This window comes from Hyperolius riggenbachi, chromosome 9, assembly GCF_040937935.1.
Source record: "Hyperolius riggenbachi isolate aHypRig1 chromosome 9, aHypRig1.pri, whole genome shotgun sequence".
Classification (NCBI taxonomy): Eukaryota; Metazoa; Chordata; class Amphibia; order Anura; family Hyperoliidae; genus Hyperolius; species Hyperolius riggenbachi.
The window spans coordinates 229875116-229889557 of record NC_090654.1 but is presented as its reverse complement, the minus strand read 5'-3'; the positions used below and the strand labels follow the sequence as shown (position 1 = coordinate 229889557).

At 46.5% G+C, this 14442-nt stretch overlaps 1 protein-coding gene across 3 annotated transcripts in view; it reads left to right on the top strand.

Moving 5' to 3' along the window:
* Window positions 1–10635: 10635 nt before the first annotated feature.
* NUMB (NUMB endocytic adaptor protein) overlaps window positions 10636–14442 on the top strand; it is a 173177-nt gene continuing 169370 nt past the window's right edge. For 2 of the 3 annotated variants that reach the window (XM_068254126.1, XM_068254124.1), the window contains exon 1: window positions 10636–10803. The gene's annotated coding sequence lies outside the window, so the exon portion shown is untranslated. The remainder of the gene's footprint in view (window positions 10804–14442) is intronic. The other variant, XM_068254127.1, reaches the window with a different exon arrangement.

The window sequence follows — 14442 nt, the reverse complement described above, 5'->3', positions numbered from 1 at the left end:
TTCTGCCACAGGAAGTGAGCACTAGAGAGCCTCATTTACAGTGTGTTTTGGAACCAAGATTTACATTAACACTCATTAATGCAGGTAACAACGAAGCTTCTTTTTTGTGGTGCGATCGTCCGATGAAAATGCTGGTTGCCAATGTGAAACCGGCCTTTGGAAAGCTATCTTGGCTACTATTAAAGGAAACCTGACATGACGAAAGAAAGAAAATGTATACATACCTGAGGCTTCCTCCAGCTCCTTGCAGACTGATCTTACCCTTGCCATTCTCCTCAGCTGCCTGGATCCTCCGCTATGGGTACCAGTAAGTTAGCGGGTCGTAAAGTGCATGCGCACCCTGGCAGTACTACTGCACAGAATGCTCCCAGCCACGGGAAAGGGGAGCAAGTGTGGCCAGACTGCGCCTACTGGCCCAATATTGGAGGATCCAGGCAACGGAGGTGGACAGGCGAGGGACCAATCAGCCTGCAGGGGGCTGGAGGAAGCCCCATGTATGTATACATTTTCTTTCTTTCGTAGTCTCAGGTACACTTTAAGGTCTCAAAAAAAGTTGCAAAACATATGTATGATTTCACTGGGGCCTAATTTAGGCATTATCTGCTTAATGCTGACTTATAAAGTAGGTGCTTCCTGCATTGGAGTGCCACTCACCTGTAAATTCCCCTCTCCATAGAGCTTAGCAGCGTCTTACATTGATTGTTCTAAACCTGCTGCTCAACATGATCCATAAAGATAGTTTTGGACTACAAATGTTGAAAGTGCGTAAGTGCCTTGCTAAAAAGACTGAGTTACAACTCTGCACCTATCAGTATAGTTAATTATTCATTACAGCATACAGCAACAAGTACTGTTCTATGAATACGAGACAGCAGTAAATCAGATTACTTAGTTGTTGTTTTTTTATTAGAAAATAGATAGGAACCACATGCCAGCAGTTGCAACATATGTATACATAGGCATGTAAAATCTTTTTAAGTCTAATCTACTCAACTGTATGTGGTTCGCTTTATTAAAACACATCTCCAGGAACAGATCTAAGTATGCCATCTAAATGCCTTAGAGGGACCCTGCGCAGGACCCTAACGGTGATGGGCACGATGAAGCGCCAGGTGCCTGGATAGGCTGTGCATGCGCGACTCCTGTTGAAGTCGCCAGGTTTATGGACAATCACAGACAATCTTGACAAGAAATAAACACACACCTTAATCCAGCGGTTGCTGGTGCAGGATCCTCTGCAATTGTAATCCACAGAAAAGAAGTATGGATCCGCACACAGGCTTATGCAGAAACAGTAAACCTTTATTGACCCATCACACATGTACAAGGATCTGAAACGTGTCACGGAACAGCCGTGAGAAACGCGGGCGAATTGGAAGGATCCGCACAGTCCAATTTCTGATCGCTTTCTGGCTAAATTTGTGCAGCCATTACAGGAATAAGAACTGACATTCCTGGGGGGTTTTTTTCTTTCCCTCCTTCCACCAAACGGCAAAAGCCTGCTGCAGAGTGTCCCTGGCTTCAAGCTGTGCTGATGGCCCATCCATCAGATATAGTTGATAAGCAGGATGGCAGAACCAATTTAGTTGAGAAGAAGTCAGACATTCTGGCTCCCCTCCCAGCAGGGGAGCTGACACATAGCTTGCTGCCACAAGCTTGAAAAGAACCGTCACCCAGGAATGACCTGCTGTAAATCACAGATGTATATCATATTCCATAAACTGCTATATGTGTCATATTTTCTGTATTGCCAGGCCTCCAAACTAACAGAGCATGTAGGGCCCTGTCTGGCGCTGGTTCTGAGAACGTTTCAGAACATTCTGAGGTAAAGACTGCCAGTTAGGCAGTTCAAAAGTGCCCTGATGATACCACAGGGGTCCCACCCCTCATGTTTGGCATCAGACTGCTGGGTAAATCGAGACAGACCTGAAAATGTTAGTAAATCTGCCCTGACCTGTACGGTTCTGTGAGATAGAGCCCATATATGGTTAGATATGATTTTGGGAGGACTCATCTCATCTTCTAAGGGGGTGTGTGGCTCCCGCCCTCATTCCCTCCTACTGGATCAGGGGCATAAGAATGGCAGAGGAGCCAAACTCAGTGTCCTCCATTTTGAACATCTTCCTGAATTGCATCCTTGCCAGCTTGAGGACATGCTGGCATCTGGTTTATTTGGACTTTGCTACTGAACCAAGAACTTTCTCATTTTCCCAGAACGGACATATTTCCACAAACCCTAAGGCCCCATTCACACTTGTGTTCTGTCATGCAAATGGACCGGATCCGCACCTGATACGCATGGGAGCCGTACGGCACCTATCTGCATGCCATGCGGATCCGGTCCGTTTGCATGCGTATTTCTTGCGGTGTGAACGCGGCTGCCATGCGGATCCGGGGAAAAAAAAAATAACAAAAGTACCTAAACTTGTTGGGGTCTGCAGAAGGTGCACCTGGTGCACCTGTAGAATCAGGTCCTCCGCTGCAGGCCCCACCTCCACCTCCGACATACTGCCAAACAGCTCCAGCACGCTCCAGCACGTAAGTCACTGCTGCTCCACTGCTGCCCATGTGTCCCCATCCGAAATGGCCGCTAGAATCCGCTTAGGAAGTGGGGTAGAACGTCAGGTGTTTGCATCCTGTGTGTTCTGTGCTTTCCATTCCCCATAGGTTTCCACATCCGCATGGTGCAGTCAGGATCCGTTTCGGGTGCGTGGGCCGGATGAGCCGGACCCAAAAAATAGCGCATGTTGGAAAAGCCTCCAGAGTCCGGATCCGATCCGGCTCCGGAGTGTACGGAACGTACGCGTGTGAACGTCCGCATAGCCTTTGCATTGCTATGCAGAACGTACGTTCCATTTGTACAGTATAAGGTCCGGATCCGATCAGGCGGATCCGGACAGGGAACGCTAATGTGAACCAGGTCTAAGTATTTTCTCCCTTTTTTTTATTTCATACTGGCTATTAGTGTTTCAGTAATTGTTGACTTTAATGATTGTCTGTATATATTAATTATTTATATTGCTTTCAATAAACCGACGCTATCCTCATTTGTTGTTCCAGCTACCCTATTATTCAGCATACACAGAAACTACACTCAGGTCTCTGAAGAGACGCTACTATTGTTGATATCTAGACAGAATACAGCGTGCTTTAACCGTTTTAATTGCAGGTCGAGAAATAGCCAGTTAGTGAGTTCCTCTGTCTCAGAAAACAGAGGTGGTGGCAGATACCCTGAAATAGTGTGTAAAGTTGTAATTACCGTACCTCACAGGCTCCCTTCTAGTCGGGCTGCTGCCCAAGTTCCGTTGATTTTCGTGCACCGAGTGCGACCACAGCTTGCATGATCCGTGTGCTGAAACCGATTGGAAGGCAATTTGCGTTCCGACCACTAGGGCTCCTGTGACAGTGTTTGGCAGTGGTTGGGATCTGTGTTGTGCTGAAAGTATCTAAGATAGCGCTAGCGCTATCAAGAAACAAACTAATTCGTTGGTGTAGCTGGAATGCAATATATTTGTTAATATATACAGAGAGACTGTGTAGCCAGTACCCCTCCCCAAAGGTTTTATTTTATTTGGCATGGAAATGTCCGGGAACTACAAGCAAATGTGCGTGGCAGACCTGCAAACTCTTTGCCAAGCGAGAGGCATTGATGTCGGCCGCAAGAAACACCAGGACCTGGTAACGGACTTGTTTCAATAGGAAGCCCAGCAACCGCGGGAGCCGGATGTGTCTGCTGAGGTAGATGCCGACCCATCTGACTCAAGTCAAGGGGAACCAGAGGCTGAAGATCCTAGGCGTACAGAGGTTGAGCAACCTGCGGGCAATGCGACAACAGTTATGCAGGAGACTGTCAGTGTGGACCACAATCCCAGAGTTTCTGAAAGTACTCGCCCGGAACCGGCCAGTACTGAACTGTCCGTTTGTACTGATCCGTTAATGCAGCCGGCATTACGGAAACTGATGGACACTGACCTGGAAAAGTACCTGCAGTACATGGCGGAGCAAAAGCAAGAAGAGCGCCAGGCTGCAGAAGCCCGTGAGGAGCGGGAACGACAATCTGCAGAACACAAGGCTGCTGCCGTGGAGGAGTGCCAGGCTGCAGAAGCGCGTGAGGCGCGTCAAGCTACGGAACGGGAGCTCCAACGACAGCATGAGCTCAAAATGGCAAAGGTTCAACAGGCCAGCCGGAGTTCTCCGCCCAGCCTCCCTGCTGAAGGAGCATCACCCGTAAGTGCAAAATTTAAATTTGCTAATATTGAAAAAGACACTGACATTGACTTGTTTTTGCGATCTTTTGAAAAAGCATGCCGTCAGTATTGTCTGTGCCAAGACCAGTGGGCCAGACATCTGACACCTTTGCTGCGCTACAAAGCGCTTGATGCTTTCGCAGAGTTAGCTGCGGAAAAAGATAATGATTATGCTGCTATAAAAGACGCTATCATTACCAAATACCAGCTGACGCCAGAAGCCTATCGCAAAAAGTTCAGGTCCCGGCAGAAAAAGTCTTCTGATTTGTACCGAGATGTGGTCAGCAGCTTGCTCACCACACTCCGCCAGTGGACTCTAGGCCTCACCAAAGGGTCTTATGGTGTCCTGGAGGACTTGATAGTCCTAGAACGATTTCTGAACATTTGCCCTGCTGATGTAAGACAGTTTGTGCTGGAGCGCCAGCCTGCAGTCAGCAACTGTCGCTGCAGACCTCGCTGAAACCTTTACAACTAACCGGGTGTCAGATACACGCAGAACTGTCCCATCCAGCTGGAGAGGAGGTCAGCCCAATACCCCGCCAGACTCTTCTGCCCCTGTGAGCCGTCAGCCACAGAGGCCACCCAGCGCAGCTGCTGCACCCAGTAGGGATGCTCATTCGGATTCCGCGGAAATGCAATTTCCGAAATTCCGATCGGAAATTGCATTCGGAAATTGCATTCGGAAACACAAATTTGGTGTTTCTAGGACTTAAGGGGGATTTTCTATTAACCGCTAAAGTCAGTGGATTTTTACTGTAATGTAAAATGCAGAAAATCTGCATCTGCCTATTTTCTGCATTTTACATTACAGTAAAAATCCGCCGACTTTAGCAGTTAATAGCAAAGCCCCCGTAAGTCCTAGAAACACCAAATTTTTTAGTGTTTATTAAACAGAATCTTCTGAACAAGATGCAAAAAAAAGTTTTCAAAAAGACCTTATAGTTTTTGAGAAAATCGATGTTAAAGTCGGGCGGAATTTCCGCGATTTCCGGCGGAAATTCCGCATTGGAATGCGGAAATTGATAGCGGAAGGCGGAATCGGTAATTTGGCAATGGCGGAATGCGGATTTACCGCGGAATCGGAAATTGGCATTCCGACCATCCCTAGCACCCAGGCCTGCAGCCCCTGGAGAGGTCACCTGTCACTACTGCCGCCAGCCCGGACACATGAAATTCGACTGTCCGGAGTGGAGACAGACACCACCAGCAACTGCAGCTCCTGTATCCCCTGTACCTCACCCACAGCAGAGGCAACCCGCCAGCGAACCACAGCCTGGATCATCAGATTTTGTTCTGTTTGCCCGCGGAAAGGAAATCCGCGACCAAAACGACCAGCAGCAGCCTGTTAGAGTGAACGACAAAGTTGTCATCACGTTAGTTCACTCACACCTTGTGCCAAAGGAGAGCATCAGCTCCAGCCGATCCCTTGCCCTTACTGGAGTAGAGGGCACCCTTTTACACATAGCCCACGCGAAAGTGAAGCTTGACTGGGGGGTGGGAGTCCAAGAAAGGGTTGTTGGGGTTGTGAAGGATCTCCCAGTCCCTGTGTTGCTGGGGACTGATTTGGGCAAGCTTGTGTCCTACTAAGAACCTGCCACAACCGCCTTGTTGTTCACGGAAGGAGATGGACTCACCACCCACCACCAGGTACTTTATACCCTTTGGGGGGCACCAGGGGGAGGTGAGTTGAATGTGCCCAGTTCAAGGGTACCAGGTTCAATAGTGCCTGCTTCAAAGGCACCTGAGTTTGATGCACGTCTGTCTGTCGTGATGATGTAACTGTACCTGTGTTTAATGTACCAACTGTCTGTAATGAAAATGTGTCTATGCCTGTCACTGTCATTAATGCATGCAACGATGATTTGAGTAATGCCAGTCTGTGCCATTCTGAAGGTATACCTGTGCTAGCAGTACCGCGCAGCTGTACTGCTCAGAACCTGAGCTCAGAACAGGTGGATGGGGTTCCGGCCTCCTCCCCCTCCTCTGACCATAGGGATGAGACCTTTCAGCCACTGGCTTCGTGTGACATGAGCCAGTTGGCTGAAACTGACAGCGTATTCACAGCCGCACTACAAAGGGACCCAAGCCTGGAGGTGCTCAGGCAGCAAGCCTCTGAGCCCCTCGCAGACGGGGCCGCTTTCAAGGTGTACTGGGAAGGTGGGAGACTGTACAGCAAGTCTGTACAGCCCCCTACCAATAGATCACATGCGAATACCAAATGGCTTGTGGTCCCGAGTGCGTTCAGGGGACATGTGCTGAAATCCGCACATGCTAATCCTCTGACAGGGCACTCAGGTGTCCGCAAGACACTTGCCTGTATTCGGAAACAGTTTTATTGGCCCAGGATGAACAGGGATGTAGCCAAATACTGCAAAGCATGTGCCGTCTGTCAGGAGCGGGGAAGGTCCAGGGATTCCCACGGAGTTCCCTTAGGTCCACAGCCACTTAGCAGGGAACCCCTGCGTGGGCTGGCTGTTGACCTACCCAAACCACTGCCCGTTGTCAGCAGTCCCGGCAGACACCACATCCGACCGCAGTGGCGCAAACGCCCTGTCCAGAACGGCCCATGTCGGGTCAACCCTGAGGGTAGCGGACTGTGACCTGTCCAGGTGAACCGAGCCGCAGGCTCCAATGGGTTTTCCCGCCGTGCCGGCAGCTCGAGACCCGTCAGCCAGGTTGGCCGACACAAGGCAGGCAGCCGACACCAGAACGCCAACGGGGAACTAGACCAGATATCGCAGGTTAGTGGCAACGACACACATCTTGCTGATGCATGTCAATTTGCCTTCTCCCCAGGGGGTGCTGTCACGGAACAGCCGTGAGAAACGCGGGCGAATTGGAAGGATCCGCACAGTCCAATTTCTGATCACTTTCTGGCTAAATTTGTGCAGCCATTACAGGAATCAGAACTGACATTCCTGGGGGGTTTTTTTCTTTCCCTTCTTCCACCAAACGGCAAGAGCCTGCTGCAGAGTGTCCCTGGCTTCAAGCTGTGCTGATGGCCCATCCATCAGATATAGTTGATAAGCAGGATGGCAGAACCAATTTAGTTGAGAAGAAGTCAGACATTCTGGCTCCACTCCCAGCAGGGGAGCTGACACGTAGCTTGCTGCCACAAGCTTGAAAAGAACCGTCACCTAGGAATGACCTGCTGTAAATCCCAGATGTATATCATATTCCATAAACTGCTATATGTGTCATATTTTCTGTATTGCCAGGCTGGCAGACCCTCCAAACTAACAGAGCCTGTAGGGCCCTGTCTGGCGCTGGTTCTGAGAACGTTTCAGAACATTCTGAGGTAAAGACTGCCAGTTAGGCAGTTCAAAAGTGCCCTGATAATACCACAGGGGTCCCACCCCTCATGTTTGGTATCAGACTGCTGGGTAAATCGACAGACCTGAAAATGTTAGTAAATCTGCCCCGACCTGTATGGTTCTGTGAGATAGAGCCCATATATGGTTAGATATGATTTCTGGTCCCCAGGACAAAGGGAGGACTCATCTCATCTTCTAAGGGGGGTGTGTGGCTCCCGCCCTCACTCCCTCCTACTGGATCAGGGGCATAAGAATGGCAGAGGAGCCAAACTCAGTGTCCTCCGCTTTGAACATCTTCCTGAATTGCATCCTTGCCAGCTTGAGGACATGCTGGCATCCGGTTTATTTGGACTTTGCTACTGAACCAAGAACTTTCTGATTTTCTCAGAATGGACATATTTCCACAAACCCTAAGTATTTTCTCCCTTTTTTTTATTTCATACTGGCTATTAGTGTTTCAGTAATTGTTGACTTTAATGATTGTCTGTATATATTAATTATTTATATTGCTTTCAATAAACCGACGCTATCGTCATTTGTTGTTCCAGCTACCCTATTATTCAGCATACACAGAAACTAAACTCAGGTCTCTGAAGAGACGCTACTATTGTTGATATCTAGACAGAATACAGCGTTCTTTAACCGTTTTATTTGCAGGTCGAGAAATAGCCAGTTAGTGAGTTCCTCTGTCTCAGAAAACAGAGGTGGTGGCAGATACCCTGAAATAGTGTGTAAAGTTGTAATTACCGTACCTCACAGGCTCCCTTCTAGTCGGGCTGCTGCCTAAGTCCCGTCGATTTCCGTGCACCGAGTGCGACCACAGCTTGCATGATCCGTGTGCTGAAACCGATTGGAAGGCAATTTGCGTTCCGACCACTAGGGCTCCTGTGACAATATGGTTTACTGTTCTTGCATAAGCCTGTGTGCGGATCCATACTTCTTTTCTGAGGTGTACGGAAAAGGGATTGTCGCTAATGTTAACGGGGCTACACAGCTCCTCTTCCTATAGTGTGGCTGCGCACTATCCCCGCCAGCCCATCCGCGCATGTGCAATAAGCGGGGGCCGCGCTCAGCAACGAGGAATGGTGGAGTAGCGAGGGAAGCCTCAATAGGATCCTAAGGCTTCCCTCTCTTTAGGCAAGTATCTGATTTTGATCACGAGCTTCGGCTCTGGATCACTTTAACGGAAACCTGGGGCATCAGGAGCCTTCCCTCTACAGTGGTGTCTATCTTCTTCTTTTTTTTTCTAAGGTTTTAGGTTTACTTTAACCACGTGTTGTGATTGGGACAGTATATCTATGCCCTGTAGAACTTCATCTAAAGTCCCAGGGGCATAGATACTCGTCTTTGGGTTTCTATGCGGTAAACCCCCGTTACAGGCCATTAAAGCACTGATTGGTGAATGGGAACATATATTCCCAAAACCAATCAAAGTAACAAAAAACAGAGATCATTCATTGAAAGTGAAAAAAATCTCCTAACTTTCACTTTCTTTTCCCCTTAGAAAACTGTAATTCAGCTACCCTAATTGACACATTTTAAAGTGCACTACAATAAAAAATTCTACACATACAAATAAAAATCCCATTAACTCCTTTCTGTTCCTCTCATGTTACGAAAATAAAACACTTGTAAAAAAAAAAAAAAAAAAAAAAAAAAAAAAAAAAAAACAGTGACAGCAATTAAAAAAACAAAATACAAATACAGTTAGAGACTCAGATTTTATAAATGTATGCCATGAGGGTATATTATTGTTATTTTCAAAATTATGGATTGTAATTTATAGAGTACAATAAGGAAACACACAAAATGAAAAAATACACCTTTGTTTTCAAATAATATATTGTCACCATACATTGTAATAGGAACATAATTTCAATGTAGTAATAACTGCGATATATAGGCAAATTATCCACAGTAACATTGTTCATTTAAAAACTATAGGGGTTGAAAATGTAGAAATAGTCTTTATTTTTCCTTATACTACCCTTTAAAATGCATAGAAATTAAAGTAATTACTAAAAAAAAAACATATAACCTACAAAAAGCCAAATTTATGGTAAAAAAATTGTATAGGTCACGTAGGTGTGAGAAGTATTAATAAAACGATTGGCAAATGAATGGGAGGAGCGCTGAAATGTAAAAATTGTTCTGGCCATAGTGCAGAGCAGCAAAACGCAATAATACTAGTGTTGTCCGGATCATGAACGATTCGGATCTTTGATCCGAATCTATTTTGTGAGTCGAATCATCCGAATCATCAAAATGAGTGATTCGGATCGAAAAGGGGGCGGGGCGGGGCAAGGAGCGACACGCCCCCCTCTCAGCGGGGTCCTGGAAGCAGAGCCGAAATGGATCGCTCTGTTGAAGGGGAGGCAGCCTTGCACAGCCACAGGTAGATGAGAGAGAGGGGACATGGGTGCCACTGCCAGATATGTGTAGAGCACACATGACGTTTGCTTTCAAAGTACACAGATTAACATATAGGTGAAATATATGTAAAGCATAATGATTGCAGCATGTGGGTATTGTGTGCAAACAAACATTTCTGCTCTCTGCTCGTCCCTCCTCCCTTCTCTGTCCACTCCCTGCCCTCTGTCCATCTTCTCCCCTTCTCTGTGTGTCCACCCCCCTCCCCTTCTCCTGTCCACAGCAGGTAAAGACCTGTCCTGCTAGTCATTTCACCCCCGAATGCTTCGGTAGTAAAATGATCCGAGATTCGGATCAAAGATCCGGATCCCTTCAATGATCCGATTCGAATCATCCGGATCATTGAAAAGATCCGAACTTCCCATCTCTAAATAATACTCTCTCACTACAGCGCGGCAACCACTGCGCATGCTCACAACTACATTGCGCAAACTTCTGACCTCTCGGCGGCTCAATCTGATAGGCAGAGCTTATTCTTATAACAGCGGCCAAAACTCCGCCTCAATCACGTCCTTGACGTTACGTTACCCCTCGGCTACCTGACCTAGAAGCAGGAAGTTCGGTGTGAATAACCTGGAAGCCAAAACCAATCACCCTCCCTTCTCCTCCTCGTCCACGCCCCGCCGCCAGTGACGTTTCTCCGCCCTCCCCGCCTCTTTCTCTCCTCCTGTGTCTCTCCCTTCTTGCTTGCAGGTTCAGTCACTGGCTGGGCGTTGATGGGAGGGGTAGGTTTCGGCTTCCGGGTTATAGCCGAACCTACTGCTTGTAGATCGGGTTGCCTGTGGATATATAGATCAGCCAGCGGCAGGACGGTAAGGCATGTTTACATATGACGCACCAGCTTGGGGAGACTTTACACGCTACCTTCAGGTCATGTTTAGCTAAACACTTTTAAGACTGCCTAAGATATGCTTAGCAACTTTGCCTATCTCTTCTGTGCCTGTGAAGTTATGTGAGCCTATAGAGAAGTGCAGCAGTTACTATGGGAAGAGTGCACTCCTAGTCAACCTATTGTCATTACTGGTGAGCTTGTGATTTTAGTAAGCAAGATAGAATTCAGGTCTGTTTTCTTGTCATATAATTCATTGCTGAAAGCTGCAGAAAGAAACATGCGTAGGCTGAAATGAACCTTAGTTTTGAAAGTACTTTTCCATGGACTTTCTTCTGACACTTAATAATTATTATTATTTAGTATTAATAGAATGCTGACATCTTTCATATTGCTGTACAGAGTAAATAGTCTTGTCAGTAACTGTCCCTCAGAGGAGCTCACAATCTAATTCCTACCATAGCATGTGTCCATTATTAACTTATCTGTATGGTTTTTTGGCATGTGTGAGGAAACAAGAGTGCCCGGAGGAAACCCACACAAGCAAAGGGATAATATACAAACTCCTTGCTGATAGTACCCTGGCATGGATTCAAACCAGGGACCCAGTACTGCAACACGAGAGTGTTACGCCACTGTGCCACACTTGCTATAACAATTTGCATATTGTATTATGGGGTTGAGCTCTGGGGTGGAAACTCGTTTTGATGAGCTTTTGAAAAAATGAGGGTGAACTAATTGTACAATACACAGTTATGTGGATTAATAAAGTGTACCTGAAGGGGTAATACAAAATAGAAATAGACTGATGTCAGTATAGAGAAGCATCTGGATAGTCCACCCAAATCTTCCTGGTGCTCATCGTTCCAAGTGTTGGGACACTCTAAGCATAAAAATTTAAACAACACACCTGATTTATAATAATTCACAATTGGTACCTTGTAGGAGGGCAATTAAGAATAAAATATAACTTTTAATTCATTGAGCTAAAATTGAACGGAGTACAGATACTACTAATAGTGAACAACGTGACCACAATTGGGTTGATAGGTATATGGTTATTAGTCATACGACAAACCTATCAATCTCCCATTGTTTTTATTATAGACCCCACACCAAGAACCCTACATGTTTTGTTTCATTTAATTAGAAACTTCGTCAGGAGTAAATAGTATTAAAGTGCCAGAGTGCAAAAAGTGTTAAAATAATAAAGCCTGTTTGGCTGCTGCCTTGCTGCCATACTTACTGCTACTTTAATATGTGTACTATGTGATTCTGATAATTTCTTTATTATTTTAGCACTTTTTGCACTCTGGCACTTTAATACTATTTACTCCTGATGAATTACACTCTAAGCATATTGGCCTCAATGCACTAAGGCAGAGGTGCCTACACTATTTCTGCTTGTGAGCTACTTTAAAAGTTAGCAATTCAAAATGATATACCCATGAGCAATTTTAGGAACACAATTGTATATACAGAGTGGAAAGTGTAGTGCAGTCGGGATCTACCATGAAGTCCTTTGCGATCTACCGGTGTATCGCGATCTACTCAATGGGCACCCCTGCACTAAGGGGTGTCATTTATGAAAACATTAAGTTGGTAAAATACTGCAATTAGTATTTGACTTTTTTTTTTTTTTTTTCAAAATTTACTAATATTTCCTCATACGCAGTCATATACCGAAAAATGTTGCTTTAACTCACTAAGCCCTGGTCGGTAATGTAGAAGTTTCACCAACTGTGGATGGAGTGACAAGAAGCCAGGGTTGAGGAGTCTGAGCAATTTTGAGTACCTGGAGTCAGTCGGTGGTTTCATAATCTGAGGATTTGGATGATTTTTGTACCGACTCCACAGTCCTGCAAGGAGCTGGGAGTTTTCTCCTACAAGTGTTCTGTATAAGGGCTGGTTCTCACTTTTTTTTTTTTTTAACCTCCTGACGACCAGCTAACGCCGATTGGCGTAAACTGGTCGTCTGCGGGTTATCCATGTCAGTTCACGGAGGGTGTCTTCGTGAACAGCCGGATAGCCGCCGATCGCGGCTCGCCGGCAAAATGTAAACAGGCGGGGAAGAAATCCCCGCTGTTTACATCATGCGGCGCTGCTGCGCCGCAGCGCCGTAAGGCAGATCGGCAATCCCCGGCCTCTGATTGGCCGGGGATCGCCGGCATATGATAGGCTGAAGCCTATCCTTCAATGCGCAGGACGGAAATCTGTCCTGCGCAGCTCACAGGAGGAGGGAGAGGGAGGGAGCGGCGAGATGACGGAGAACGCTGTGGAGTGGGGCTTTGAAGAGCCCCCCCTCCCTCTAAGCAAATGCAGCCGGCGGCGATCAGACCATAAGCAGGACATCCCCCTAGTGGGGAAATAAGGGGGGTAGTCTGATCGCCCTGCTGCACTCCTGATCGGTGCTGCGGGCTGTAGAGCCCACGCAGCACCGATCATCGAAAAATCCCCTGGTCGGCAAGTGGTTAAAGTACCTGTTCGGGAAGTTTTCTGAAGCTCTCTGTGGTACCAGCTCACCAGATTTGTGCTGCAGCTGGCTCTTCCTCCACTGGGTGTTTTGTAGCCAATGGAAATACATGGTTTAGGGCCAGATTCAACTGAGCCAGCGTGTCTTGGAGGATGCACACCGGTGTTTGCAGTTATGCAAATATGCATCTGAATTGCTTAGCCATGCCGTGCTCGGCTATAGAGAGAACGTGCTGCAGGAAACTGCAGTATGCTGCCCAGAGTCTCACCACAGTGCAATTCAGTCAGCAAGGCATAGGATGAAACGCTGCAGGTTTTGGACCGGATTTCGCCCTAGTGGAAAAGAGCTCTAAGGATTTGGATGCTGCTTGGCTGATTAATATCTAGCAAAATTGGATTGGGGAGAACGCTGGTATGTGGTGCACTTTGTTAGGTATCCTTTTCCTAAACTGTACTTAATGAACATTACTATTTTTGCACCATTATTGAAAGTGTACTGAACTACAGTAATTGTTTGTGTGTGTTCCATCTCTTATTGGTCAATTCCTTGTCAGCTGACAGCAATAGCTACAGTTAGCGATATACTTAACGATTTTTCTTGTCTATATCCAGCAGATTAGATCACTCTGATTGAATCTGCTAGAAATTGAGGCTGCAATAGTCAGTTGCTCGAGTTGGCATGGGAGTGTGTGCTGCTTTGTTTGCCGGTGGCTGTTCGGGCCATGTTGTCTGAGAATCTAATCCTTGAACTTCAAAAAAAGCTATAACCTCAAACACTGCAGTTCATGGACTATGTATACCGTTCTGCACAATCCAGGGAGCCCCTGAATATGTATAGAGCTTTATTTTTTGACAAATGTTTACAATTAATGGATAGTGCTTACCCATTTCAGTGTTTTGAGAATCTAATCCTGGGAACTTGCGATGCAATTCCCCATCCAATCGATGGGAATCGGGCAATTATTTCTGACTTGAGAAGGGGATCAATTTTGCAAAGTTATCATTGGAAAATCGATCTCTTTATCGATAAGGATCAGTTTGGATATGTGCACACGGTACAACTTGCATCATGTGTTCCCACCATAACGTTTTCGGCTGCCCTGATTGTTTAAAAATCTGGAATACTGGATTGTTACATGAGGATTATAAA